Genomic DNA, 10,513 nt, shown 5'->3' with positions numbered 1-10,513 from the left:
TTCTGCTTCTGTCCCTGTCTCGTGTCCAGCTCCCAGGTCAATTAGCTGCTGGATGCAGGCAGAGTCAGTTCGTGGGAAAATAAGATGCAAGGCGTTAAGTTTGCAGACAATCTTGCAGGGTAAAGAGACACCAGGATCTCATCTTCCTGATCCTCCCAGATTCTGATTACAGGAATGTCCACAGTGCCTATTATCCACAGTCACACTTTCCTTCTAGTCCGTTTGTACGTTGTACGAGCACATTCTAGTACGTTGTTCAGCTTTGAAATTGTTCATATTTTCACACCGGATTTCAATGTGAAGAAAGCAGAGCTGTGATAAGCTTATATTGTTCAGCAGATGCACTGCAAGAAGGTACATAACAGGCTGATGGTAACAGTGCTCTTTGGACGTGGTGAGCTCCAGTGAATAATTGGCACCATTCATGTGTCTCTCAATTAGTCTCGTGACAAACCTGGTACTAGAAATGACAAGAAAATTCGCTGAATTTTCTCCGTGTTTTGGTTTGTTAAGAGCCGAATACAAGTAAGAAAGTACATCTCGCTCGAGTGGGTTAATGAATGGCAGAATGACCCGTGTTGTTGGGAAAAATAAAATTATAAAAAGTTAGAGCAAAGAAAGAGGCCATTCTTGCTGCTTTCAAAGAGCAGGGTGATTGATCAGGAGTGATAGTTGTGACGGTACAATCAGTAGGGAGCAACATTTGTCCTTCTCCCACCCATATTTTGCCTCGCACCAACATCTCTGGTCAGTGCTTTACAACCAGCCCTACACTTCAGCCTTTCCCTCACTCCGCCTTTGTGTTCTCCACTTGTTCCAAGTGTGATTTTTCCAGCTCCGAGGCGATACTCTCACTCTTGTGCTTCTGGCAGAGCTGCTAAATATTTTCAATCAATAAATTATCAATACTTGCTTAAACAATTTATCGAAATCCACAAACCTTCATTCTTTGACCAGGAATCGAACCCAGGCTGCAGCAGTGAAAGTGCTGAATTCTAACCACTAGACCAGCAGGGAAGCGACCAAAATTGTTCCCGAGCTGGCTAATCTATGCTGCTTTTGCCTCTTTTTGTTCCATCTCAAATCTCTTAAACCACAAAACTGCCTGTTTAGGTTCAATACAAACGACTTCTTCAGCCAATGAAAATAACGGTATCTGTGAGCAGGAACATGAAATTGACAGTGAGGTGAAATAGTCCCACAAGCTGCTCATGTGTAACTTTCAATTTCCAAAACCCTCCACCCTATTCGCTGTTAGTCCAATGGATGCGCCGATTCCTGGTCAGTTGTCATCAGGGAAACTACCAATAAACTGGACATTTGGCTTTTTTTTCATTCCCGATCTCTTCACCAGAGAAAACTTTCTCCAACTAAATGTCTTGTTAAACTTGAACATAAGTGACTTCTTCACTAATGAGAAGCACCATTGCTGTTAGCTGGAACATGAAGTCGATACTTTCCTACTTTAAGACAGTTCTTAAAGTCTCCCCCTTTGACCGAGCTTTTAGTCATCTGACTGAATATGTGGCTCGGTGTCACACTTTGTTATATAATCCTCCTGGGGAGCGCCTTGTGACGTTTCATTTGGTTAAAGACGCTTTATAAATATAAGTTGTTGTTGTAGGATATACATAGAAAGGACCAATCGCTTATTATATCTTTCATGCTGATATTTTTCTTTGTTTTATCCATTCTCGGGATGTGGGCATCGCTGGCTAGGCCAGCATTTATTGCCCATCCCTAGTTGTCCTTGAGAAGGTAGCAGTGAACTGCCTTCTTAAACCACTGCAGTCCGTGTAGTGTAGGTACACCCACAGTGCTGTTAGAAAAGGAGTTCCAGGATTTTGACCCAGCGACAGTGAAGGAATGGCAATATATTTGCAAGCCAGGATGGTGAGTGACTTGGAGGAGAACTTCCAGGCATGGCGTTCCCATCTACCTGCTGCCCCTGTCCTTATAGATGGTTACGCTCGTGGGTTTGGAAGGTACTGCCTAAGGAGCCTTGCTGAATTCCTGCAGTACATCTACAACGCTGCTAAGGTGCATCGGTGTTGGAGGGAGTGAATGTTTGTGGATGAGGTGCCAGTCAATTGGGCTGCTTTGTCCTGGATGGTGTCAAGCTCCTTGAGTGTTGTGGGTGCTGCACTCAACAAGGCAAGTGGAGAGTATTCCATCACACACCTGACTTGTGCCTTGTAGATGGTTTTGGGAGAGTCAGGAGATGAGTTACGCATCGCATGATTCCTAGCCTCTGACCTGTTCTTGTAGCCACAGTATTTATATGGCTAGTCCAGTTCAGTTTCTGGTCAATGGTAACAACGAGGATATTGACACTGGGGGATTCAGTGATGGTAGTGCCTTGAACAGCAAGGGGCAATAAATGGATTCTCTCTTGATGGAGATGGTCATTGCCTGATACTTGTGTGGAACGAATGTTATCTGCCTCTTGTCATCCCAAGCCTGGATACTATCCAGGCCTTGCTGCATTTGGACATAGACTGCTTCAGTATCTGAGGAGTCGTGAATGGTGCTAAACATTGTGCAATCATCAGCGAACATCCCCACTTCTGACCTTATGATGGGCGGAAAATCATTGATGGAGTAGCTGAAGATGGTTGGGATGACGACACTACTCTGAGGAACTCCTGCAGTGATGACCTGGAGCTGAGATGACTGACCTCGAACAAGCACAACCATCATTCTTTGTGCTCAGCATGACTCCAACTAGTGGAGAGTATTCCCCCCTGATTCCCATTGACTCCAGTTTTGCTAGGGCTCCTTGATGCCACACTCGGCCAAATGTTGCATTGATGTCAAGGGCAGTCACTCTCACCTCACCTCTGGAGTTCAGCTCTTTTGTCCATGTTTGAACTAAGGCTGTAATGAGATCAGGAGCTGAGTGACCCTGGCGGAACCCAAACCGGGCATCAGTGAGCAGGTTATTGCTAAGTAAGTGCTGTTTGATAGCATTGTCAGTGACCCCCTCCATTACTTTACTGATGGCAGAGAGTAGACTGATGGGGCGGTAATTGGCTGAGTTAGATTTGTCCTGCTTTTTGTGTACAGGACATACCTGGGCAATTTTCCACATAGCCAGATAGATGCCAGTGTTATAGCTGTACTGGAACAGCTCGGCTAAGGGTGCGATAAGTTCTGGAGAACAAGTTTTCAGAAGTTGCCAGAATATTGTCAGGGTCCATAGCCTTTGAAGTACCCAGTGCCTTCAGTCGCTTCTTTATATCATGTGGAGTGAATCGAATTGACTGAAGACTGGCATCTATGATGCTGGGGACCTCTGGGGGATGCCGAGATGGACCATCCATTCGCACTTCTGGCTGAAGATTGTAGCAATGCCTTATCTTTTGCACTGACGTACTGGGCTCCCCCATCATTGAGGTTGGAGATATTTGTGGAACCTCCATCTCCAGTGAGTCGTTTAATTGTCCACCACCATTCTCGACTGAATGTCACAGGACTTCAGAGCTTAGATCCGATCCATTGGTTGTGGGATCACTTAGCCCTGTCCATCATTTGCTGCTTATGCTGTTTGGCATGCAAGTAGCCCTTTGTTGTATCTTCACCAGGTTGACACCTCATGTTTAGGTATGCCTGGTGCTGCTCCTGACATGCCCTCCTGCACTCTTCACTGAACCAGGGTTGATCCCCTGGCTTGCTGGGGATGGTACAATGGGGGATATGCAGGGCCGTGAGGTTACAGATTATGTTCAAGTACAATTCTGCTGTTACTGATGGCCCACAGCGTCTCATGGATGCCCAGTCTAGATCTATTCGAAATCTATCCCATTTAGCATGGTGTTAGTGCCACACAACACGATGGAGGACATTGTTAATGTGAAGACGGGACTTCGTCTCCGCAATGACTGTGCAGCAGTCACCCCTGTCAATACTGTTATGGACAGATGCATCCGAGGCAGGCAGGTTGATGAGGATGAGGTCAAGTATGTTTTTCCCTCACCACTTGCTGTAGACCCAGTCTAGCAGCTATGTTATTTAGGACTAAGCCAGCTAGGTCAGTAGTGGCACTACCGAGCCATGCTTGGCGATGGACATTGAAGTCTCCCACCCAGAATACATTGTGCCCTCTTGCCACCTCCAAGTGGTGTACAACATGGAGGAGCACTGATTCATCAGCCGAGGGAAGATGATACGTGGTAATCAACACGAGGCTTTCCTTGCCCACATTTGACCTGTTTCCAGGAGACTTCATGGGGTCCAGAATCAATATTGAGGACTCCCAGGGCAATTCCCTCCCGACTGTGCCGCCACCTCTGCTGAGCCTGTCCTTGATGGGACAGGTTATACCCAGAGATGGTGGCGTCTGAGGCATTAACTGTAAGGTACGATTCCATATGTCAGGCTGTTTGCTTGACTAGTCTGTTAGGCAGATGTTGGTAAGGAGTACTTTGCATGGTCGACAGGGCTGAGATTGCCATTGTCGCTTCCAGTGCCTTGGTCAAATACTGGGTAGTCCGTTCATTCCTTTTATGTGTCTTTTTTTACAATTGAGTGGTCATTTCAGGGGGTATTTTAAGAGTCAACCACAGTGCAGTGGGCCTGGAGTCACGTGTGGCCAGACGAGGTTTTAACAGCAATCCACACTCGTTTCACCAATTACAGCGGAAATATCACAGTCGAGAACAAACACAGAGGCAGAGTGTGGGAATGAAAGAGGAAGAGAAGGGCTGTTTGGGATTCGAACCCGGAGTGTTACCCTGGCTCCCTTGACTATTAGTCCAGCGACAATACCATTCTATTAGCTTTCCTAATTACTTGCTATGTTTGCATGCTAACCATTACATCTCAGTGCCCGGCAATCTTTCACCATTTAGATAATGTGCTTTTTCATTCTTCCTGCCAAAATGGACAAGTTCACATTTGCCCACATTATATTCCATTTACCAGATCTTTATCCATTCACTTAATCTATCTATGTCCCCTTTCAGGTCCTTATGTCAACTCCACAAATTACTCTCCCTTTCTGTCGTCAGCATATTTAGCAACCATTCCTTGGGCCATTCATCCAATTCATTTATACACATTGTAAAAAGCCGAGGCCCCAGCACTGATCCCTGTGACATACCACTGATCCTGCCAACCAGAAAGTGAGCCATTTTTCTTAATCTCTGCTTCCTGTTAGCTAGCCAATCTTCTATCCATTCCAATCTGTTACCCCCTCCACTATGAACTTTTACTTTCCACAAAAAACACTTGATGTGTCACTTTATCAAATGCCTTTTGGAAACCTAAGTACAGCACATCCACCAGTACTCCATTATCCATAATATATGCTAGTTCAAAGAACTCTAACAAATTGGTCAAAGACGATTTTCCTTTAACAAAACCATGTTGACTCTGCCTGATTACCTTGAAATTATTAATGTGTCCTGCCATAACGTCACTAAAAATAGCACCGAACCTTTTCCTTCTGACAGATGTTAAACTGACTGCCCTGCAGTTTCGTGTTTCCTGTCTCTCTCACTTTTTGAGCCAAAGTATTACATTTGTTGTTTTCCAATCTCATGGAATCTTGCCCAAATATAGGGAATTTGGAAAATTAAAACGAATACATCAAATATCTCACTCGGCACTTCTTTTAAGATGCTACGATAAAGCCCATCAGGACCCGAGGGTTTGTGAACCCGCATCTCCAACAATTCACTCGGTATCACTTCCCTGGTGATTGTAATTTTCTTGAGTTTCCCTCGCTTCAATTTCCTGAGTTACAGATAAATCTGGGATGTGACTTGTCTCCTCTGAACTGCGCAGGCACCTGGCTGGAATGTTAAACGGTGACGTCATGCAGCAGCACTTTGGGTATTTGTTTTGAAGAAATGGAATTCGGCTGTTCTCATTAGGAATGCTGGAGACAGACTGATCAACAATGTCATCATCAAATGGCACAGCGCAGTAAGAGAGCCTCCCACTCATCCTTTCTATGCCTAAGCTTTTTACAAAGAGCCTCCTCATTCATCCGATTTTCCTTCCTTCTCAGCATAACGCCGATTTCCCCCTCTCAACTCATTCTCCAATTTCACTTGGAAAATACTGATTTAATAAAAATGATATTGAAAGATGAGAAGGCGCTTCTACAGTGCCCAGTCTGCTAAATTCTGCAGCGTTACCAAAGTTTCCTTGACTCAATGACACCAAGAATTGCACTTATGATTATTACATAGTTTTTGAACAAACAAAAGTACTTAAACTGTTGATTTGGATTTAATTTTTTTAACGAAATTTATTCCTCATTTTCTCAGTCGATATATCCAATCTTATTCCTCTCCTGTACAACCTGTTGCAGAGGCTGTTATAGAAAAGAGAGAAAGGTTTGCTACAGCTATACAAAGCCCTGGTTAGGTCACAACTGGAGGACTGTGTATAGTTCTGGGAAGGCACCTTATAAAGGATCAATATTTGCCTTGAAAATTTCAGAGGAGCCGCATTGATTAAGTTGGTGGGTTTTGGAAATAGGAAGTTGTACATCTGCAACTATTACATTGAGGAGACCAAACGCAGACTGGGTGACCACTTTGCAGAACACCTTCAATCTGTCCACAAGCATGACCCAGGCCTTCCTGTCGGTTACCATTGCAACACCCCATCCTGCTCTCATGCCCACATGTCTGTCCTTGGCCTGCTGCAATGTTCCATTGAAGCCCAACGCAAAGTGGAGGAACAGCACCTCATCTTCCGATTAGGCACTTTGCAGCCTTCTGGACTTAACATTGAGTTGAACAACTTCAGACCATGGACTCTCTCCCCCATTTTCACACTTCTTAAAATCCCTTTATAAAAATGTATTTATTTACTTATTTTTTATTCATTTATTCATTATTTCATCACCCTTTTTATCCCCTTTTTAATCCTTTTTTCCCAACTACCTCCCTCTCCTCCCACCCCACCCCAACTCCAAAAGTGCCATCTGTTACTTGTTCCATGTTGTTCTTTCACAGGGCGCTGACCCTTGTTCTGCTATTCACACATTCTGCTTTCGTACTTTTACCCCACTATCAGCACCTTCTTCAGCCCTTAACACTCCCTTTTTCTTGTGTCCATGATACGTTTGTCAGTCTCTCCTTAGCTCCCACCTCTCGCTGACCTTCGACCCAGCTTCACCTGCTCTACCCTCCCCGCCCCCTCCCCACCCTGCCCCGCTTGAACAGTATAAACCCCATCACTTTTTACTTCTCTTCAGCTCTGAAGAGAGGTCACACAGAATCGAAACGTTAACACTGTTTCCCTCTCCACAGATGCTGTCAGACCAGCTGAGTTTTGCCAGCATTTTCTGTTTTTATAATATATAACAGGTGCTTGGCTAACAAGATGGCAGACGGAGAAAAATGTAGCAAAGACTGAAGTAACTCACTTGGTCGTAAAAGTAATTTTTAAAAAGCATCAAAGCAGGACTTGTTTGAAAAGGTGAGAAAGTTGTGCATTGATTTGCCAAGAGACTTGGCTGTGCTTGTACAAGGAAGAAAGGAAGTTGTATCAGTTCCTGCAGCAAAATTGATTAGCGTGTTCTTCCAACTGAAAAACCATTCAGCGACGAAAACTTCCGATGTTTTTTTCCCTCCATCAACACTCATTGTCATACGGATCCGGAATGTCAATGGCGGCAGGAAAGTTTTCCACAAATGTTGCCAGTTCTAATGTGAGTTTCCAACCAGAGAATCTTCCGCGTGTAAAGGAAATGTGATAACTACAAGGCTCCGAAAGCAACATGCATCTCCTTGCAGAATATCAAACTGTGCTGTCTTATTGCACTGCAGGACCTTGTTTTGTGGAAGTACAATTCGGCGGAAAGCCTTAGCCATGCGGCAGAGGAATTGATCTAACATTAGAATCATCAGGTGACAGACCACATCAGCAGCTCATTCAACACCTCACACATGTGCGAACAACCTTACAGCAAATCCGCCCCCATCTTTTCCTCTTTTTTCCGAGCCATGCAGTTTTCAGAATATCATTCAAAACCTGGAGAAGTATAAATGTCACTTTGTTTTGAGATGATGCATCCAGTTAACAACAAATGGGAACGATGCAACCTTTCCTCACATTTAATTCTGTTAATGCTTCTACCCCTTTTCGAGTGGGGAAACTTTCCGTGTGTGAGAGACCGTGATCCCTATTACCCTACACAAACCCTGCAATGAAGCGGGGAAACTTTCCGTGTGTGAGAGACCGTGATCCCTATTACCCCACACAGACCCTGCAATGTAGCGGGGAAACTTTCCGTGTGTGAGAGACCGTGATCCCTATTACCCTACACAGACCCTGCAATGTAGCGGGGAAACTTTCCGTGTGTGAGAGACCGTGATCCCTATTACCCTACACAAACCCTGCAATGTGAAGAGCCCAATTTCACACACAGAAGACAGAGAGTCAGGATTTTTCAGGTTGGAAAGACATAACTAGTGGAGTGCCACAAGGATCAATCCTAGGGCCTCAATTATTTACTATCTATATTCATAACTTGGAGGAGTGGCAGAGTGTAATGTATCCAAATTTTCTGACGATACAAAAATAGGTGGGAGTGCATTCTGTGATGAGGACATAAGGTATCTGCAAGGGGGAATAGATAGGTTGAGTGAGTGGGCAAAAAACTTGGCAGATGGAGTTTAATGTAGGAAAGTGTGAGGTCATGCGCTTTGGATGGAAGAATCAAAAGGCAGACTATTATTTAAATGGGGAGAGACTCCAAAAAAGTGCAGCACGGAGGGATCTGGGTGTTCTTGTGCATTAAACACAATAGGTTAGCATGCAGGTGCAGCAACTCATTAAGAAGGTAAATGGAATTTTTGGCCTGTTTTGCTCGTGGTTGGAGTTTAAAAATCTGGAAGTCTTGTTACAACTGTGCAGGGTGTTGGTGAGGCCGCATCTGGAGTACTGTGTGCAACTTTGGCCCCGGTATTTAAGAAAGGATATACTGGCATTGGAGGCAGTTCAAAATAGATTCAACAGGCTACTTTTTGGGATGAAGAACAGCGAAACAGGTTAAGCCTTTATTCATTAGAGTTTAGAAGAATGAGGGGTGATCTTATTGAAACCTACAAGATTCTGAGGAGGCTTGACAGGTTCATGTAGAGAAGGCGTTTCCACTCGAACTAGGGAACATAGTTACAGAATAAGGGAGCACTCATTTAAAACTGAGATGCGAAGGAATTTCTTCTCTCAGAGGGTAGTAAATGTCTGGAATTCTCTACCCCAGAGAGTTGTAGAGGCTAGATCACTGAAAGTATTAAAAGGGGAGGTAGATAGATTTTTGAAATATCGGGGAGTTGGGGGCTATGAGGAGCTGGCACAAAAGAGGAGTTGAGGCCTGGGCAGATCATCCATCATCTTATTGAATGGCGGGGCAGGCTTGAGGGGCCGAGTGGTCGATTCCTGCTCCTTTATCTCATGTTCTTATGTTCATTTGAAACAAGTCTCTGGTGAAAGGGGTCGGAAATAATAATAAAAGGCACAGGTAACATAGATAAGCCAGGTTGTAACAGTTTAGTGTAACTTCCCTGGTGGTCTAGTGGTCAGGATTCGGCGCTTTCACCGCCGCGGCCCGGGTTCGATTCCCGGTCAGGGAATGGTAATCTGCTGACCTCGTGCAAACTATGGAAATGAGATTGGATAATTTCCTGAGAAAAATGCAGATCACCTTCGCCGGAATCAGTGTGAGTTCGAGTTTTGCATCAGAGTTGGAAATGTCATCCGGTCACAACCGGTTAGGAACAAACACAGAGGTGAAGATAGGGAATGAGAGAAGGGCTGTGATCGGCTGCAAAGAGAGGATGGTGCACGGCAAAATTAGCGGTAATAGGGAAGATTTTACTGTTTACATCGACACAAATATCTCCCAGATCTGGTCCCAAATGTCGTGTTAAGTGAGAAGAAAACTCCTCGCTGAATCTTCCACTTCTTAGCTGCACCTCCTTCCAAACATTGCAAACTCCTCCTACATCTTCCATCCTGATATTTTTCTCTGTGACATTTTAATATGAAGCTGCACAACTAATGTGAATAAAGTTTGTGATGGTAAAAATGTGTTCACCCCCTCGGGGAACCGAGTCACATTGACACACAGAGGAACACACACAGACATATACACCGAGAGTGACAGAGGGCAAGGGTTTGTCTCTAAGGAGAGACAAACACACAGAAAGCAAGCATGACACCAACCTGGCTCTGTTTTTGTTCCTCTACGACTACAAGTTTTGTGAATGTTTTCGCGAATGAAATGAAATAGGAAAATCCCCCTGGATACTTTGGTACTTGGATGGATTTGATTGAATCTAACCGATAATTAACTCTGTAGACACAGAGTTAAAACCAGGTATAATGAGCAGCGGGGAAACTCCAATGGATTTGAACTCCATCTCCGTAACCACTCGGCCACGGCAACTGGCCCTATGGACAGGTTAATGTTGTTGGTATATAAGATGGCTACAGCAGAAAGGCGGGCTTTCGGCCCATCTTCTCCGTGCTGGCTGGCTGGAAGAACAAC

The 10,513-nt window shown here is 44.6% G+C and overlaps 1 non-coding gene across 1 annotated transcript; it reads left to right on the top strand.

The window, feature by feature from the left end:
- Positions 1-9,524: 9,524 nt before the first annotated feature.
- Positions 9,525-9,596, top strand: trnae-uuc (transfer RNA glutamic acid (anticodon UUC)). Its single transcript has one exon. It is a non-coding gene; the product is annotated as a tRNA-Glu (tRNA).
- Positions 9,597-10,513: the final 917 nt, after the last annotated feature.

The sequence above is a fragment of the Cetorhinus maximus genome, chromosome 23 (assembly GCF_964194155.1).
Source record: "Cetorhinus maximus chromosome 23, sCetMax3.hap1.1, whole genome shotgun sequence".
Lineage (NCBI taxonomy): Eukaryota > Metazoa > Chordata > Chondrichthyes > Lamniformes > Cetorhinidae > Cetorhinus > Cetorhinus maximus.
Note: the sequence above shows the minus strand (reverse complement) of the source record. Positions and strands in the feature narration are given on the sequence as shown.